General features: G+C 56.3%; 1 protein-coding gene across 4 annotated transcripts in view; it reads left to right on the forward strand.

Annotated features, from left to right (window-relative positions):
• ZNF469 (zinc finger protein 469) overlaps positions 1–18,946 on the forward strand; it is a 194,073-nt gene that overhangs the window by 157,926 nt on the left and 17,201 nt on the right. For all 4 annotated transcript variants that reach the window (XM_038147748.1, XM_038147749.1, XM_038147750.1 and 1 more), the window contains one exon: positions 16,801–16,869. The gene's annotated coding sequence lies outside the window, so the exon portion shown is untranslated. The remainder of the gene's footprint in view (positions 1–16,800; positions 16,870–18,946) is intronic.

The raw sequence follows: 18,946 nt of genomic DNA on the forward strand, positions 1-18,946 counted from the left end.
GTGCTGCACTGGAGAGACCAGCCAGGAACTGGGAGCAAGGAATTCTGAATGGGGAATTGTGAGCAAGGAATTCTGAATGGGGAATTGGGAGCAAAGAATTGCAGGCAAGGAATTGTGAGCAGGGAATTTCCATCACGGACCTGTGAGTAAGGAATTCTGAGAGAGGAATTGCAGGCAAGGAATTGTGAGCAGGGAATTTCCATCACGGACCTGTGAGTAAGGAATTCTGAGAGAGGAATTGCAGGCAAGGAATTGTGAGCAGGGAATTTCCAGCAAGGAATTGTGAACAAAGAATTTCCAGCAAGGAATTGTGAGCAGGGAATCACAGTTAAGGAGCTGTGAGTGATCCAGCTGGAAGCATGGAATTAGAAGCAAGGAATTGCCAGGTGGGTGTTCCCTGGAGAGTCCTGGAGGGATCCCTTCCTCCAGCTCTCTGCTTTTCCCTCTGCAGTGTATTTTTGGAAGCAGCACGAGCAGCGCTGGGATGCCTGCAGGTGCTCTGCATCCTGGGAGTATCCATGGAAAATATCCAAGGAGAAAGCACCTGAGCCAGAGCACGGAGCCTGGGGCTTGTTATTCCCAGGGGAGCTGGGAGAGATCCTGCCAGGAGCTTAAATCCAGTTTTAGTGCAAAACCTGGGAGCCTCAGCTCGGGATCCCTGCTGGAGGAAAGATTCCTGGAGGAAGCGTTGTTCCCATCGCTCCAGCTCCAAGCAGAACGTGCAGGGAAGCCTTGGGGAGCAGGGGTGAGGACTTTAGGAAGAGGTTATGGAATCCAGGGTGAAATCCCTGTCCTGTGGAGAGCCTGGAGCAGCGTCTGGCCACCAGTGTCAAATCCCTGCTTCCATCAGCCGCGGCTCCCGGGACGAGGCCAGGATCCCTCGGCCTGGCTGCTGCCAGGGAAGAGCAGGAATCTTAATTTATCCCAAAGCACTCCCCTGGGCCGGGCCATCCGTGCTGCCAGCTGCAATCCCTCCCCAGGATGATTCCCGGGCTGTGGCAGGAGCAGATTCCTCTGGAAAATCTCCTTTTCCAGCAGGGAGGAATCCTGCAGGGGGATGCAGCCAGAGCTCCCCGGATGGGTTGGGAAGGTGAGCCAGGAAAAGTTTCCCAACACAGAGTTCACCCCGAGGTCTTTGGGAGGGTTACAGGGCTCCAATCCAGGCTGCATCCCGAGGGATTTTTCAACGGAATATCCCTCCCCTGGCTCTCAGGTGTCACCGCTGGCAGCACTGGAGCCATCCAGGGAATTTTGGAGCATCCAAAGGCAGCAGGAGCTTCCCTGAGCACCAGACAGTGGCAGCAGCCGTGGGAGGCCTTGGCTTGTGGGGAGTATCTCCATGGAGTCCTGCATCCCAGTGGGATGGCTTTGGGATGGGCTGGATAAACCCTGGAGGCAGGAATGGCTGGATGCACATCCCAGGGAGTGCTGGGTGTGGGAACGCTCATCCCGACGGGTGCTGGCTGTGAGGGATGAAATCCCGACGGGAGCTGGATGTGGGGGATGAAATCCCAACAGGGACTGGATGTGGGGGATGAAATCCCATTAGGAACTGGATATTAAGGATGAAATCCCAATGGGAACTGAATGTTGGGGATGCACATCCCACTCCAGCCACATCCACCAGAGGGGCCCAGCTGAGCATCCCCTCTGCTGCTAGCACAGTGGCTGAGTTTTCCTGAAGCAGCAGCTGATTCCAGCAGCCAGGAACGCTCCAGAGGAAGGGATTTTATTTCCCTCCCCTCGCTGGGTTTCCAGGGACGCCCCCTTTGATCCCCACTCCGATGTTCTCACGGAGGAATATCACTGCAGCTCTTTGAAGTGGGCCCAGAACCTCGGGGGGTTCAACCTTTGGCACCAGCTTGGATCACCCCAACCCCGTATCCAGGGATTGCGGCCACCGAGGGGTGTCCAGGGCACTGCTCACACCCCACTTGGGGAGGAAAGCAGAGGATTTAGGGCCTGGAGGAGCCCAGATGTGGCTGGGTGGGATTTGGGTCCTGCTGCTCTTGGGAACATCTGGCCTTGCCACTGTGTCCTGAGGCGCTGGAAATGGTCACATCCTGGCTCCGGAGGAGCTCCCGGCTTTGGGATGAGGTTTTTAGGGCTGGGCCTGTCTGGGTCGTTGTAAAACTCCTTTGTGCTTTGGGGCTGTGGCTGCCTGCCCTAAAATTCACCCCCAAAAAAAAAGCACCTTCTTCCTTTGGAGCTGTGTGGATCCAGCTGGAAGCTGCAGAAATGACTCTGTGATGGGATCATCCCTGGGATCCTGGACTATTAATGGGAATGTGGATAGGTTTGGGTCAGCTCCCAAATGAATCCCACACTCTGGAATGTGGGGCAGGCAATGGCAGGGACAGAAGAGCCCCCCATGGGTTTGGAGCCTTTTTGTTCATTATTCCATTAAAAAATCAGGATGCTGTTGTAGCAGCCCCACAGAGCTTTGGGGGGAGCCCCCCACGGCATCCCCCTCCCTGCCAGGCCTGGGAACTTTCCCAAAATCCCTGACTCCTGGAGCATCTTCCCATCAGAGCTCCACGCTCTGGCCTGGATGCCACCAGGATGTCCCAGCAGGGCCAGCTTGGAGCCATCTCCAGCATCCCTGGGAAATCATTCCCGTGTGAGCCAGGTGCCACAGATCCACTCCCTGGGAGCCACCTCGGAGTGGTGGAGCAGCAGGACAGTCAGGAATGGCCCCTGCAGCCTTTGGGATTTGCTGTGCTCCTGAGGAGTCCTCAGGGGACGCAGAGGAGGCACTCAGGGCTGGCTCCAGGGGTGCTGCAGGATGCTCCCAGCCTCGGGAGGAGCTCTGCGCCTTGGGAATCCTCATCCAGCACCATCCGTGCATCCTGCTCCATCCTTCTCCATGGGGGTGGGGACTGCAAAGGCCGCAGGAGCTCTGGAGGAGAGGATTGATCCAGATGCAGTCCCCAGAATGCTGAGGGAGTGCTGGGTGCCCGGAATTCCAGCGTCTCCGTGCCTCCCTGTCCCTCCACAATCCTTTCCCGTGGGCTCCAGCGAGGGACGCTCCATGAGGAGCTCCCAGGAATGCTGGCCCAGCAGGGATTGGTGTCCTGGGGAAGGAAGGCAGGATCCCACCCGGAGGGTCACCCAAACCCCTGCCAAGGTTGGTTCCTGTGCCAGGGGTTGGTGATCCCATCACCTCTGCCTTGCTCCCTGGGAGAATTCCCTCTGGAATTGGAAGCTGGTGGGAGGATGCTGGACATGTCCATGAGCCCACGCCGCTTCTTCTGGATTCCAGTCCCAGCTTTAAAGCTCCAGGTGGTTTTTCAGCCCAGAAAATCCCAGCTTTTCCTTCACTCCCAGCACCCTCAGCTCTGTCTGGGCTGAACTTTTGCCCTGCAGACAGAGCTGGGTTTAATTGTGCCCCATAAAGCAGCTCCAGCTCTTCCCTCCAGGGAGGTTCACAAGGAGGATGGAAAATAGGCCCTTAATGCCCTAAGAATTCACCTCTCTTCCCCCATCTTCCCTTCCTTGAACTTTTAAGCTCATCCAAAAAGCTCCATACGTTGATGGCAGGGCTGGGATGCTGCAGCTTTGCCAGGAGGGCAGGATTTCCATGGAGTTCTAAGTGGAAGCAAATGGTTTTAAAGGAAATTAAATTTACAGCTCTATATAAAAAAGGCATTTTATTGCTTTGCTTTGCCTGTCAGTTGGGAGAGGCAGGAGGTAAAGGAATGCTCAGAGGCAAAGAGGAGCAAACCCATGGATCTCCAGGTGGATGGATTTGGGCCCTGGAAAATCCTGGATGCTTGGAAGTGAGGCTTAGGATGCTTCATGCTCTTAAATGTTGGCTGGGAATGCAGACACAGCAACGCCTCAGGGTTTATTTATGGGGAAAAACAGCAAATCCCTGGGATTTATTAATAAATTGATTGGAGGGCTTGGAGTAAACAGGAATCAAGCAGTGGTGTTGGATGTGCACGGAAGGGAGAGGAGAGGTGGGTGCCTTCACGTTCCAGGCAAGGAGAAGCCTGTGGAACCCAGCTGGATCCGTCTGTGCCATGTCCAAAGGAGCTGGGAAATCCCATGGGACGGGGGACAGCCAGTGACCTGAGCCAGTGCCACCCCCGGGGACTCCGGGGCCATCCCTGCTCCGGGATCCCTGGATGTGGCTGCAGCTGGAGGGGCTCCTTTGGGGCCGCACATCATTCCAGCTGCGAGGGCACCCACCAGGAGCAGCCGGGTGACACCTCCCCATTGTCCCCTGGCCCGGGACATGGAGCAGGGGCTGCTGTGGGGGTGGCCCAGGGGGCTCTGCCTCTCCCCGAGCTGGAGGGAGCTCCGGAGCAGGAAGCTGCCCCGGCTGCAGCGCTCCCTCCAGCTGTGTCAATAGAGCAGCCAGGAACAAAGGGGCTCTTTGTGCAGGGGGGACAGTGGCACTGGCACTGGGACAGGGGCTGCTGGGGACAGCCGTGTGCAGGGAAAGCCCGTGGCTTTCCAGGAAGGGGAACGAGGTGGAACGAGGGAATCCTGCTTGTATCGTTACAGCCATTGTTAGTCTCTTATTAATTATGTCCAGTTATTGTATATTGTGGGAAGTTTACAAATATAAACGAGGGAATCCTGCTTGTATGACTATAGCCATTGTTATTTTCTTATTAATTATATCCAGTTATTACAGATTATGGGAGGTTTACCTATATGAATGAGGGAATCCTGTTTGTATCATAGCCATTGTTATTTTCTTATTAACTATATCCACTTTTTACAGATTATGGGAGGTTTACATATATAAATGAGGGAATTCTCTTTGTACCATTATAGCCATTGTCGTTTTCTTATTAATTATATCCAGTTATTACATATTATAGGAGGGTTACATATATGAACAAGGGAATCCCATTTGTATCACTCTAGCCATTGTAATTTTCTTATTAACTATATCCAGTTATTACAGATTATGGGAGGTTTACCTATATAAACAAGGGAATCCCATTTGTATCATCATAGCTATTGTCATTTTCTTATTAATTATATCCAGTAATTACAGATTATGGGAGGTTTACATATATAAATGAGGGAATCCTGCTTGTATCACAATAGCTATTGTCATTTTCTTATTAATTATATCCAGTTATTGTATATTATGAGAAGTTTACATATATAAATGAGGGAATCCTGTTTGTATCATTATAGCCATTGTTAGTTTCTTATTAATTATATCCAGTTATTTTATCATTAATTATCTACAGTTTTTATGGGTTATGGGGGATTCATATATACATATATACATATATACATGTATGTATGGCAGAGTTAAGTCACAACATCCCTGGAAGTGTCCCCTGCCAGGTTGGACAGGGCTTGGAGCAGCCTGGGGCAGTGGAAGGTGTCCCTGCCCATGGAATGAGATGAGCTTTAAGGCCCCTTCCCTCCTGTGATCCCATGATATTTATATTAATATATGTATAAATGTGGGTTTCCTGTTGGGGTTTTGTGGACAGCAGATCACTGAAGGAAGGGAAGAGCTGTCTCTGGGGCCAGGATTTTTCCCAAATATTGTCCTTGCTGCCCCCAGGACTTGGGGTGGCTGCACACCCTGGCTCTGCTGGCACATCCCTCCCTCCTTGCCTGTCCATCCCCACCTCCGAGGAACCTCCCTGACAGGAACGTGTGGCACATCCCGGGACAAAGGGGACAGTGCTGGACACCACGGGGACAATGCCAGGCTCTGGCTGCTCCTCTGCCACCAAGTGATCCTGCGGGAACTTGTGGAGAGCTCTGCAGGACTCGGGCAGCTCTCCTCACCAGAGCACCTCCCAGGGATGCTGCCGCTCCTGCCGGAGCTCCGCAGGGCTCTGGAGCAGCAGCGGATCCCTGGAACCCTCCTGTGCCCTCCCTGTGCCCCCGGGAGCAGGGCCAGCCCCAGCCCAGGTGCAGCAGCCCTGGGGGTTCCTGTGCTGCGCTTCCTCCTCCTCAGAGCTCCAGGAATCCTCTCCAGCCCCGGTGTCAGCTGTGAAAACAAGAGCAGCCCCTTCCTGCACGGCCCCTCCGGCACAGCTTCGGCTCGGGGCTGGGGAGCCGAGGGATCCCGGCGCTGGGAGCACTGGGAAGCTCAGCTTCGGCCCCTGGAGGATGCCCAGCCTCGTTGCCAGCTCCCAGATGTCGGATTCTGGGATTGAAGTGGTGGCATGGGAGAGTTGAGTCCCTGGATCCATGCGTTGTAAAGGGAGAGGCTCAGAGGACACCCAAGTCCTGGTGGGAGCACGGAGCTTCTCCCATTTTTCTCCCCAAATCTGCTTCTGCATTTTAAACCACACATTTCAGGATCTCATCCCTGCTGTTGGCACTGCTGCCATCCTGGAGCCATCCGGCTGGAGATCCCACATTCTTCCAGGCTCCTGACATGGGAATGTGCTCCAGGTCTGCCCCTCCCTTCTGCTGGTGGATAAATCCATGGAAGTTTCTTGCAGAGCTGCTGGGAATCTCAGGAAGCTTTGCTCCATCTTGAACCCAAGGATGTGGCAGGAGGCTCTGCCCAAGCCGGGGTGCACCTGCCTGTGTCAGACTGGGAACAACTGGGATTCTGCCCCTTGGATCTCCATTTTCTCCAGAGCTGGATTTGGTGGTGGCCCCGTTGTGACGTCCCTGCTGTGACACCAGCCTGCTGTGACTCCCCTTTGCCACAGGATGCCCAACGCTCTGAGGATGAGTCAGGCACTGAGGGGATGAAGCAGAGCTGCTCCCATTCCCGCCTGGCCTTGGGAAGCAGGGGATTTATGGGAGCATCCCTGGGGATATAAATCAGCAGCTCTTCCGTGTCCTCTCCACGCGTGCGGCTGATTCCCACACACAGATCCATGGAAATCTCGGGGCTGACAGGGACAATCATTCCTGGCTGCTCCAGAGGCCTCTCCAGCAGGAGAAGGGGACTCCCAGGGAGAGGGGAATGTTTGTTCCTCAAAAAAAAAACCCTCCTTGCATGGAGCAGAGATGGATTTTGGCGGCTCCTTCCCCAGCTGGCTGCTCTGGATGCTCTGCCCTTGACCCAAGGGTCACCTTTGGGGACAAACCTGCTGTCCCCCGAGCTCCGAGGATGCCGTGGAGCTGCAGTTCCCGGGATTTCTCCACGGGCCTCAGCCACTGCTTGGGCAGCCGGAGCCGGGCAGAGGAAAACAAAGCCCTGCAATTAAAGAGCTTCTTAATTGCAGCGCTACACGCGGCTCTTCCGCTGCTTTCTAAGTTTGGGGCCGTAATTACAGCAGCAGGGAAAGGCAGCAGCTGCGGCCCCGCCGCGCCAAGCCCTGCCTTCCAGGGATTCTTGGATTTGACCGTCTCAGTCCTGGGCTGAAGCCTGGCATGGGATGAAAGGGACAAGCAACCCCCAGGCTCTGCTGGGCAGAGCCCTCGCAGCCCCTGCAGCCCCCGCCGGGCTCCCGGGGCAGCGTTTGTTCCTCTTTTTTCCTCTTTTTCCTCTTTTTAATGTTTTTTTGTTTTTTTTTTTTTTTGCAAAGCAGCTTTAAAAGAAAAAATAAAAAAAAACAACCCGGGGAGGTCCTGTCCTGGTCAATCCTTGCAAGTCTCAGTTTGGAAGCAGCGGCCAGGAAGATTAAAGGGTGCCTGGGAAGCCGGGCTGGGTGTCAGGATGCTGGATGGGCTGGGAGCAGACACGGCCAGGAGGGAGTTGTCCTCCTGCTGCCTGTCCCTGTCCCCAGCTCAGCTGTTTTTGGGGACAGCCCACGCTGCTGAATCCATTTCCCCCTGGCTTGTAGGGTTGGTGCATTTGGGATCATCCCGCAGCATCCCCAGGCAGCTCTGGTTGCTCCAGGGGCACTTTTGTGCCCAGAGGAGATGGGAAGTGCGGGCACAGCCGTGGCAGGCAGACACCCACACCCAGACTGAATGTTTTCCCTGTTTTTTCACCCCGTGGCTTTGAGGAATCCCGGGATGAAGGCCACTTTCTGTGGCAGAAGGAGGATGTCTTTGGGAGCAGGGGAGGGAAGCTGAATCCAGGCTGTGTTTTGGGCTGGAGATGTGTCCCAGATCCCGAATGTTTTCCGTCACACAGGCAGGTTTGTGTGGGATCACCTGGGCAGGAAGCAGTGGGGAAAAGTGATACCCCGCGGGGAGGCCCTTCTCCAACACCCCCTTCCCCAAAATCCAGCAGCAGCCCGGGTTTTAATGGGAGAAGCAGCCACTTCACAGCAGCTCCTGCTCCATGTGGGAAAATTATTACTTGCAACGTTTGGCTGGAAAAGGGAGGAAAAGGAGCAGCACAGATGAGAGATGCACAAAGTTATTCCTCATCCCCGTGCCGGGATGAAGATCCCACATGACTTTTCCCTGAAAATAAAAAAAAAAAATCTCTTTTAGAAACTTCAAATCTCCAGAGCTTTAAATCTCCAGGTGAAGGAAAAAAATGCTCTTGGTCTGTGAATTCACCGGGAAAATATGTGGGGTTTGGTGGCATTGCTGAAGGGCTGAGGGAAAGGAATCCTTTCCGGTGTCCATGGGATTAGGTATTGTCTGGGATTCTTTCTGTGGGCAGGAAAAATGTTCCTGGGATGAGTGTGGCCCTTCAGACAGGGAGTACTGTCCTGACCCCCTTCCCTCTCCTCCCTGCCTTGGGGGGCTGGAGAGAAACCATTAATGAGTGGTTTTCACCTTTTTTTTTAAAATGTTTATTGTTTTTAATTGTCGCTGTTGGGAAGAATTCAGTTTTCCAGCCAGGACATAAAAATATCCCTTTTTCTCCAGACTCCCAGAGGGTTGGGTTGTTTCATTCCTCCTTCAGTGGCTGAAGATGAGGAAAGGGATGAGTCACACGGATCCCACTCCCTGGTGGTGCTGCCCACCCCAGGCTGGGGGAAATTCCCAGATTCCCTCATTTCTGTGCTTCCCAGCACCTTTTCCACTCAGCATGTCTCAGTGCTGGGATTCACCTCTGGGAGCTGTGGGAAGAGCAGCAGCGTCCTTTCCTCAGACCTCTGAGGCAAGACTTTAAAATCTCCCTGTTCTGACTTAAAAGCACATCCCAAAGCAGGAGGGAAATTCCCAATCCTTGCTTTGCATCCCTACAGAGGGATGTTGTACCTGGAGCAGCACAGCAGCAACAGGCTTGGACTCCAAGAGTTTCTCCAGCTCATTCAGCACCAGCAGAAGGAAAATATTGACAGGATGCCATTCTTCAACCCTCGGCTCATTTTTATTTTTGCCTGATGAAAGCAAAATCCAGCAGCGTGAGGAAGGGGATTTTGTCGCTTGGAGCGTCTCTGGAGAAAACATTCCTGGGAGCAAACAGAGCCTGGATTTGTCTGGGCCATGAATATTGGCATTATTCGTGCAGGGATGGGGCCTGGGGAAGCAGAAAAGCAGGAAAAGCAGCAGGAGAAGCAGCACAGAGGGGTTTCTCCAGCTCGGGCTGGCTCGTGCCGTGGCGCAGCACAGGGATGCGGCCGTGTCCCACATCTGCCACCCAGCAGCTGGAGCAGCAGGAAGGGCTGCAAATCCCTGGGCGGGATGGTTTTCATTCCTGGCCCTTTGAAGTTCCAGGCATGTGCCGGGCTCGTGCTCGGCACCTGCGAGCAAACCTGGCCCGGCCGAGGGGCTGGAGAGGGGCTGGGAACACCGAGGGAAAACTGATGGGAAAAGTGATGGAACACCAATGGGAAACTGAGGGGAAACCGATGGGAAAGCGATGGGAAACTGAGGGGAAACCGATGGAACACCAATGGGAAACTGAGGGGAAACCGATGGGAAAGCGATGGGAAACTGATGGAACACCAATGGGAAACCGAGGGGAAACTGATGGGAAAGCGAGGGGAAACCAATGGAATGCTGATGGAACACCAATGGGAAACTGATGGAAAAAGCGATGGAACACCAATGGGAAACTGAGGGGAAACCAATGGGAAAGCGATGGAATACTGAGGGGAAACTGATGAGAAACTGATGGAACACCAGTGGGAAACCGAGGGGAAACTGATGGAATACCAATGGGAAAGCAATGGAACACCAATGGGAAACTGAGGGGAAACTGATGGAATACCATGGGGAAACTGATGGAAACACTGAGGGGAAACTGATGGGAAAGTGATGGAGAAACTGAGGGGAAACTCATGGGACACTGATGGGAAACCGATGGAAAAAGCGATGGAACACTGATGGGAAACCTATGGGAAACTGATGGAACATGGATGGGAAGACCAATGGAACACCGAGGGGACACCAATGGGAAACTGATGGAACACCAACGGGCAGCACCAATGGGGAACCAATGGAACACCGAGGGGAAAGCGATGGAACACTGATGGGAAACGCGCTGGGACTGAGCACAGCTCCTCCCCACTCCAAATCCAGCAGGCTGTGTGAGCCCATCCCGCTTTTCCATGGCTTTGGCACAGCTGGGTGAGGCTGGCAGTGCCCGGGGCCAGGCTGGCACTGCCCGGGGCTGGGGCTGCTCCCTGGATCCTGCCCGGCTGCAGCGGCGTGCTTGAAGTTCTCCATGAATGTGTCTCTGTTCCCCAGACTTTTTATAGCTGCGGGCGTTTTTCTTGGCCCCGGGCGCTGCTGCTCCCGTGGAGAACAGAGAGCATCGCTCAGCGCCGGCCAGCGGGGCCGCGGGGGCTGAGGCACGACAGGTTTCTTGGGATTCTGCTTCCCGAATTTCAGTTTTCCCCTCTGTGGCTCTGCCCTGGCAATGGTTTGGTTTGTAGCTCAGATGAGGGAGTGTCCCGGTTTGGTTATCCATCCCTTTCCTAAACTTTTCCCTGCATGGTACATCCCTGCTGCCTTCCAAGAGCCGTTTCCAGCGTTCAAGGTGGTGGCAAGCTTGGCTTCAGGCGGCAGCTCCAGCTGGAGGAAGCCAAACCAGGTCGTTCTCCCTCAAAATCCCGACAGTTCCTCTCCCTTCTCCATCCCCCGGGATGTGGTACCCACCAGGGCACCCCAGCCCCACGGCTGGGAGCGGGAGCCTGAAGGAAAGGCAACCCCAGAGTGCCAAAGCTGCCCTCCCTGCTCCGTGGGGTGTGATTCCCTTCCCTGAGAACCCTCGGCATCCCTTCTGGTGTGGGGCCAGCACTGGGAATGGGCTCGGGAGAGGTGGCAGCTGGAGCACGAGCGCCCTGTCCCCCCCAGAGGGACACAGGCAGCACCCAGGGGCCACCCCAGCCACGTCCCCCCAGGGATCCCCCAAATCTGCCCATTCCCAGCGCCAGCACGGGGCATCTTCCGAATCTGGGCTCAGCTTGGCTTCTCCTTTGCCTCTATTCCCAGAGCCAAGGGGAGCAGGGGGGCTTTGCAGGGACAGGCCGGGGTTAAACCTGGGCTTAGAGCCATCTTGGGGTTAAAGCCGGGTTTAGAGCCAGCCCAGCAGGGTTTGGGCCGGGGCTGTTTCCCAGCAAAGCCCCGCGTGGAGCGGCTCCCCCACCCCACGCCGGGCTCCGGTGAAATCGGATCCGGCCCCCACCAAGCAAGGGTTTGTCCTGCAGCATTTTCGGAATGTTTCGCATTCGGGAGACACCCGAGGAATGTCTGCTGCGGAGGGCAAACAGCCTGCGAGGCTGCCAGGGGACAGAGCCCCTTCTGCAGGGCTGGCCCTGCTCGGATCCCGCTGCAGAAGGCGTTTGCTCCGTGAAAAGAGCAACTGCGGCTTCTTCCAACGCCTTCCCAGCGGGATTGATATCCCCGGAGCATCTCCCGGCCTCTGAACCTGCAGCCGAGCGTTTTTTTGGGAGAAGCAGCGGCATTCCCGGCTCTCCCCATCCCCATCCTCCTCCTTCTCCTCCTCCTCTCTGAGCCCCTCGCCCAAAGTTGGCACTGCGCGGGCGGCTCCTTTCGGACACCTTTGCTTCCCTCTGCAGGAAAACTCCATAAATTACAAGTTGGCCTCTCTGAATCCCGTTATCCCCAAAAAACGGGACCCCAGCAGGGATGGAAGTGCTGCCGGGGGGGCCCCAGTTCATGTCTGCACAGCGTGGCCTGCCAGAGCCACCGGCTACTTTTATCTCCATCACTTGACTATTATACTTAATCAGGAAAGGGGAGATATTATATTTTTATTTGAAAATCCACTTTTCTTTTATGGAGAGCAAATTATAATCGCTTTTAATTGAAAAAAAAAAAAAGAGAAAAAAAGAAAAGCTGATAATATTCTGCACCAAATTTCGGGCAGAGAATAATTAACAGTGCAATAAATCCCCAAAGGAAATGCTCATTAATCTTGTCTTTCCGAAGCAAATTTCAGAGGAGAACTGATTGAAAACATTGCTAATAATTATAGGAAAGTTGACAGCTTAAAAGCCCCCAAATCTGGCAGCAGTCTCCTCCTATCAGATCCTGTGGGAACCGGTTCAGGCTGGACAGGAGCATCCTGACTTTCTGGGACAGCGTTGGGATGGATGGGAGGGAGCTGAGTCTGCAGGGATGGGCTCTGGCTGGGGCTCATCCCAGGATTCTGGGGTGACAGGGTCATCCAAACCAGTTGGGTGGGCTCAGAGCATCCGGGCTGGGGCTGCTGCTCCGTGCTGTGATGGTCCTTGTGCTTCCCGTGGTCCTGGTGCCACCTATGGATCGTGTTATTCCCATTGTTCTTGTGCTTTCCGTGGTCCTTGTGCCATTCCTGGCCCTTGTTCTTCCCGTGGTCCTTGTGCCATCCGTAGTCTTTGTGCCACCTACGTATCACGTTATTCCCATTATTTGTGTGCTTCCCATGGTTCTTCTGCTTCCCACAGTCCTCATGTCATCCTTGGTCCTTGTTCTTCCCATGGTCCTTGTGACACCCATGATCCTGGTGCCACCAAGAATCCTCGTGCTTCCCGTGGTCCTTGTGCCATTCCTGGTCCTTGTTCTTCCCGTGGTCCTTGTGCCACCCATGGTCCTTGTGCCATTCCTGGTCCTTGTTCTTCCCGTGGTCCTTGTGCCACCCGTGGTCCTTGGATCTTGTGCCACCCGTGGTCCTTGTGCCTCCCGTGGTCCTTGTGCTGCCCATGGTCCGTCCCAGCCCCAGGTGAGATCCTGCCTCTCCATCAGCCCAATCCCAGCTGTGTCCAGGTCTCTGGGCCTCTGGACCCTTCATTGGGAGGGAACACCAGGATTTCCCTGCCCTGGCTCAGCTGATCCCTCTGCGCCCGCCAGGGCTCAGCAGGGACCGTGTCACAGCCAGGACCAGGATGTCACCTGCAGGGAAGTGACTCCCTGTGCCCCTCTCCCACTCCAGGGACATCCAAAGGAATTTCTGGATTTGTGATCCCATTCATCCCCTGACCGCAGCTGAAGCCTGGGATGTTTAATTGCAGGGAGCCAATTAATTTCTGTCAGTGATGTGTGTGTGTGCCCGAAGGCAGAACCACCCCCACCCTGAGGAGCAGGATGCCAAAAGCACAGGGAGCTAAACGGGGCTGGAGTGGAAATCCCGGGATGTGCTCGTGGCTCTCGGCTTTCCTGTCCCCGTTTGACCCGGGCTGGGGAGCCTGGAGCAGACCCAGGCTCTGCTGGGAGGAAGGAAATGTGGGATTGGCCTGGGAGTGCTGTCATTGCCTGGGATTTTTGGCCTTTTCCTCCTTTTTTGGGGGTCACGGGAGGCTGGGAGGGAAATGCAGAGTGGGGCCTGATCCTGGGATAGCGGGTGAGGGAATGTGGGATCACAGGTCATGCCCTGGTGATGCCCAGGTGCCAGCTGGGGATGTGGATGGTCCCGGTGTGGCCTCTGAGCTCCCCAAATCCATCCCTCATCCCCTTCTCCAGCAGCACAGAATAATTTCTCCCCTGCTGCTAGCAGCTCCCCTCAGCATCCCTTGCACAGGGATTTCCAGGGACAAATTTTCCTCACGTTTGAAACAAAAGTGAACCAGAGAGAAGAAAACCCTCCCTTTTGGCTTCAGCAATTCCCTCTTGGATAAGGAATGTGCCCAGGTCAGGCAGCCCTGGGCATGGGGACGTTTCCCATCGGGAATGTTTAATACCTGTGCAAGGCCCAGGGAAAGGGAGCACTTCAACCCCTGAACTTCATTTCAGTTCTGGGGCCTCAAACACTGAGGGACGAGCTCATCTCAGAGCCAGGCCCTGCTCAGGCATGGTGCCCTTGTGCAAATAAGCAGGAAATGTTGGGAAAATCTTGAGCAGAGGATGTGGCGCCTCCTGCTCTGGCTGTGCCCAGCAGGACGGGGGCTGATCACCAGGGATGAGCTGCTCCCAGAGCCCTGCACTGCCCCAGCACCCTGAGGGACACCAAACCCTCCGACTTCATCAGGGAATCCTGGAATGGTTGGGGTTGGAACGGATCTTAAAGCCCATCTCATTCCAGCCTTCGTCTTCCACTGTCCCAGGGTGCTCCAAGCCTTGTCCAGCCTGGCCTTGGACACTCCCAGGGATCCAGGGCCAGCCACAGCTTCCCAGGGAATTCCATCCCAGCCAAGAATTCCCCATCTAAACCTCCTCCTTTTCTGTTTAAAGCCATTCCCCATCCTGCCCCTCCATGCTCTGTAAAACTCTTTCATCATCCAGCCTGGTGTTATGGAGTTCATTTGGATATTTTTGCCAGGGTTCCACCTGCTCCAGGCAGGTTCTGCCATCTCAGGGAGCCCAGGGTCCCCTCCCAGCTGCTCTTTGTCACCCAGAGCCATCCTTTCCATGAGGCAGCTGCTCTGCCCCTGGCTGCCCCTTTTATCTGGGCTCTGTTAAATGATCTCAAATATGTGATATGATAAAGACAAACAAACACCCGCTCAATTTAGTCCACCCTAATGCCAGACTCTACTTTTACCCAAGTAATTAAGATTAATGCAGTTGATAATTTAGGAAATATTCTTAAATGTACCCTTCTGGCAGCATCTAACATGTAGTTTTACCTTCGAAGATTTATCGGAGCACTTAGGTAACAGATAGGTCCTTAGCAAACAGGAGCATTTAGAAGGAAAATGAAAGATTAATATTCCTTAAATAAATGGCAGAAGAAGTCAGGCTTTATTCCAGCCCCACAAAGATGCTGCTGTCAGCCCCAGCCCTGCTGCTGATCCCCAGGGAGATTAAACCCAGCTCCCCTCGGGCTCGGCAGCTCTCAGGTGTCCCACGCCTCTGGGTTTTTAGGGATGCTGTCTCTCTGAAGGGCACGGAAACACAGCAGCCCTTCTTTAGGGGATCTGGGAGCTGCCCCTCACTCGGGAGCAGCCCAGGAGGATGCAGCTCCCGGCTCTGCCCATCCCGGTGGAGGATGCGCGGATCCAACCCGCATTTCCCTGCAGCGGCTCCCACCTGGCAGCTCCCTGCCCTGCCTGGCGCATCCCGGCTGCTTTTCCCGCTGGATGAGGAGAGGCAGAGCTGACCCCTGGGGGAGCCTCCCCTCTCCCTGTGCGCAGCCATCCCCTTTCCCTTGGGATGGGGCTGGAGCGAGGGCTCGGAGCTGACACCCAGCTCCCGCCGCAGGGAATTGCCAGCCCGCCCTGAGCCACCGTCCTCGGGGCTGGGGTGGCCTCCAGCTGGGGCTGAGCCCCGTCTGCTGCCGCCTCCTCTCCCCCATCCCAGCCCAGCCACCTCCCCCTGCCGGATCCCAGACGTGCAGCCTCCTCTGGAAGCGCCTCGGGGCTGGGAGGGGACCCCGGGCACGGAGCCGAGACGGTGGCTTGTGACACTGGCTTGTGACACCAGCTGGTGACACCTCTGCGTCCTGTGGGGTGTCCCGAGAGCTGCCAGGCTCGGCCTCTCCTCCTCCTTTTCCTTCTCTGTGATTGTGCGTGGCAAGTGAGGAAGGATTAGGACTCTCTGCAAAATCTGCATCCCCAGTGAGGCTGGAAATGTGCTGCTCAGATCCAGCAAATCCATTTTGGATCATTGTGAGCCGGAAAGAAACTTTCTGAACAACCTTCCAGCTTGCCTGGGCCAGAAGAATCCGCTGGACATCACTTCTTGCCCCAGCACAGCCAGGCCGTGTCTGTGTGTCCCTTTGTAGCTGTGTGTGTCCCCCTGTGTGTCTGCATCCCCAAAATCTTTCCCAGCCCCTCTTCCAAGCTCCTTTTCAAGCTCTCAGCACCAAGACTTGGCTCCTTCCCGCTGTGGTTTCTCCCCAAGGGATCCCCCGGGTTTTGTGTCCCTTTGGAGCAGCAGCAGTCCCCACTCCCAGCTCCCCTCCCTGGGGACCAGCAGGGCCCAGGAATGGCAAGGAAAGTGTCCCATCCCCCTGGATGTGATGCTCCCGCTGCTGCCTCGTGTCCTGGCAGGAGGCAGAGCCCCAATCCTGCTTTTTTTCTGCCTGGGACATGGGTTAACAGAGGAGGGTGTGATGTGTCAGGATGCGATCCATGCTTTCTTCTTCAAGCAGGGGTCAGCTCCAGGCTGGAGCTGGGGCTGGCAGGGAGGGAACAGGGAGCCCTTAAAATCCCCATTTTTACCCAAACTTGGGGAAAAGCTCTCTCTGGGGGGACAGGGAGGGTTGGGAATGGCAGGGGCAGGATTGGGCACAGCTGGGGGAGGTTGGCAACTCCCTGTGCCCGGAGTGTGCCCAGGGCTGGGGTTTGGGCTTTGAGTACCCTCAATTCCCCTTCCCTCTGCTCCTCCTCCTCCTCCATCATTTCCTGCCTCTCAGGTTCACGGCTCAGCTCTGCAGGGATGCAGGGATGGAGCTGGGATGCAGCAGAGCAGGAGATGGGAATCCCATCTCCTCCATTCCCTCATCCCCACAGCACCCAGACAGAGCCGCCCACCAGGGGACCCGCCTGGGGGTGGCCAGGATGGGAATTTTGGGGTGGAATCCCCCCTTTTTGGTGCTAAGCACTCCCCACACGCCGCAGCACCACAGCCAAGCCAAGCAGAGATTCCTGACATATTTTTCTCTTTCCTTTGCAGCCAAGAAATTCATTTTTCATGGGAGGTGAAAGCGAGACCCGGCAGTAGCTGAGCACGGAGGGTGCCAAGGTAGGGGCCAGCTGACAGCACGGGCTCAGATGCTATTTTTGGGAGCCAGACTCTCCTCCCCAGCCCAGATGGGCTCTGGGAATGCCTCTGGCTGCAGGGATACTCAGGGACCTTCTCTGGCCCTGCAGCTGCTCAGTGGTGAGAGGGAGGGAGCTCAAAGGGACTGGAGCAGGGGCCAGGTCACAAAGGAAGGGATTTTTCCCAGCTCCAGACAAAGCCACGCTGGGTGGGATCAATCCATCTGGGTGGGATTTCGGTCCTTTAGGCAGGGGTTAAAAGCCTCTTTTTGGGGCAAAGTGTGTTCAGAGTCACCCTCGTGCCACATGAAGGCACTGAAAGCCCACGGAGCCAGGGGGTTCTGTGTGGGATCCCCTGGTAGAATCCCAGAATTGTTTGGGTTGGGAGGGACCTGAAAACTCTTCCACCCCCTGCCATGGCAGGGACACCTTCCACTGTCCCAGGCTGCTCCCAGCCCTATCCAGCCTGGCCTTGGCACTGCCAGGGATCCAGAGGCAGCCACAGCTGCTCTGGGCACCTGTGCCAGGGCCTGCCCACCCCCACAGAGAGGAATCCCTTCCCAATATCCCATCCAGCCCTGCCCTGTGGCAGTGGGAGCCATTCCCCGTGTCCTGTCCCTCCATCCCTTGTCCCCAGTCCCTCTCCTGGAGCCCCCTGAGGCCCTGGAATGCTGCCCCCACCCATCTCCCTCCCACCAGCGCAGTTCCCTGGCAGTTGCCACCCAGTTGGCATCCTGAGATTTTCCAGCCGCCCCCTCCCACGCCTGTCCCTGATCCCTGAGCCGAGCTGCCACGCTCCTGACTGTGACAGCAGCAGCTCCGTGGAATCAGGGAATATCCTGAGCTGGGAGGGACCCACAAGGATCATCGATCCAACCCCTGGCCCTGCACAGACCCCAAAACAATCCCACCCTGGGCATCCCTGAGAGCGTTGTCCAGCCTCTCCTGGAGCTCTGGCAGCCTCGGGGCCCTGCCCATTCCCAGTGCCAGCACCCTCTGGGGGAAGAACCTTTCCTGATCTCCACCCTAAACCCCCCTGGCCCCGCTCCAGCCGTTCCCGGGTGCTCTCCCTGTCACAGGGACCCCTCCCGGGCTGGTTTGTTCCCCCGGCAGCCTCTGAGCCCACCTGGACCAAACCTCAGGCGGAGCCCCCCGAGCAGAGCCCCTCAGCCCGAGCCCCGCACGTGTCCCAGCCCCAGCAGGGCTGCCCTGGGCACTGTCCAGAGGCAGAGCAGGAACACTCCCTGCCCGCCTAATCAGCTCGGGCGATACAGGAGCGATAGATAAGCGGGGGGAGCGTTATCGGGCTGATTTCCAGATGGAGCTGAGTCACCGCGAGTAACCGACTCGCCAAGGTCAGGCAGGGGAGAGGCCGAGCCCAGCGCTGAGCCCGGCTCTGCCAGACCCCGCCGAGCCGTGCCCGCTCTGCCTGCCATGGGAAGGAAGGAGCAATTCCCTCTGCCGGAGCAGGGGCTGGCGTTTCCTTGCGGGAATTTTGGCTTTTTCCTGCTCTCACAACCATTCTGGCTCCAGCAGAGCAGGGGTTTACCCTGGGGAGATCCTTGCCCTGCCCGCGGTGGGCACCTGGCAGTGCCCTCCCCTGGTGAGGTCCCTTTGGGGCGTCCCACATCAGCCGCTGGTGGGATCTCAGCTGTTCTCTCATGGCAAGGAGCCTTTCTCCGTGCTGGGGGTGCTGTGGTCCCCCGGGATTCGCACCCTGAGGGGAATTTGGGAAGCTCTGGGGTGCTGGGGACCCTGAGCTCAGCCCTGCCCCGCGGGCACAGCCAGCTCCGCAGGCACCGGCCGGTGAATCACAACCCGTCTGGCACGTCGGGCTCCCGGCAGGACGGGACCTGCCCCGCCAGGAGAGTGCCAGGCACGGCTTTCCGTGCCAGCCAGGCTGCTGCCACCGCTGCTGGCCGTGTCCCCTGTCCCCGAGGCCGTGGGAGGCCCCAGGAGAGGGAGGATGCTCCGAGCCCCCGGCAGGGCACACCTGCGCAGGTGGGGATGGCTCTGCCCGCAGCCAGCCAGCCTGGCAGTAACCACAGTGGGTTTTTGAA

This window comes from Motacilla alba, chromosome 11 (assembly GCF_015832195.1).
Source record: "Motacilla alba alba isolate MOTALB_02 chromosome 11, Motacilla_alba_V1.0_pri, whole genome shotgun sequence".
NCBI lineage: Eukaryota > Metazoa > Chordata > Aves > Passeriformes > Motacillidae > Motacilla > Motacilla alba.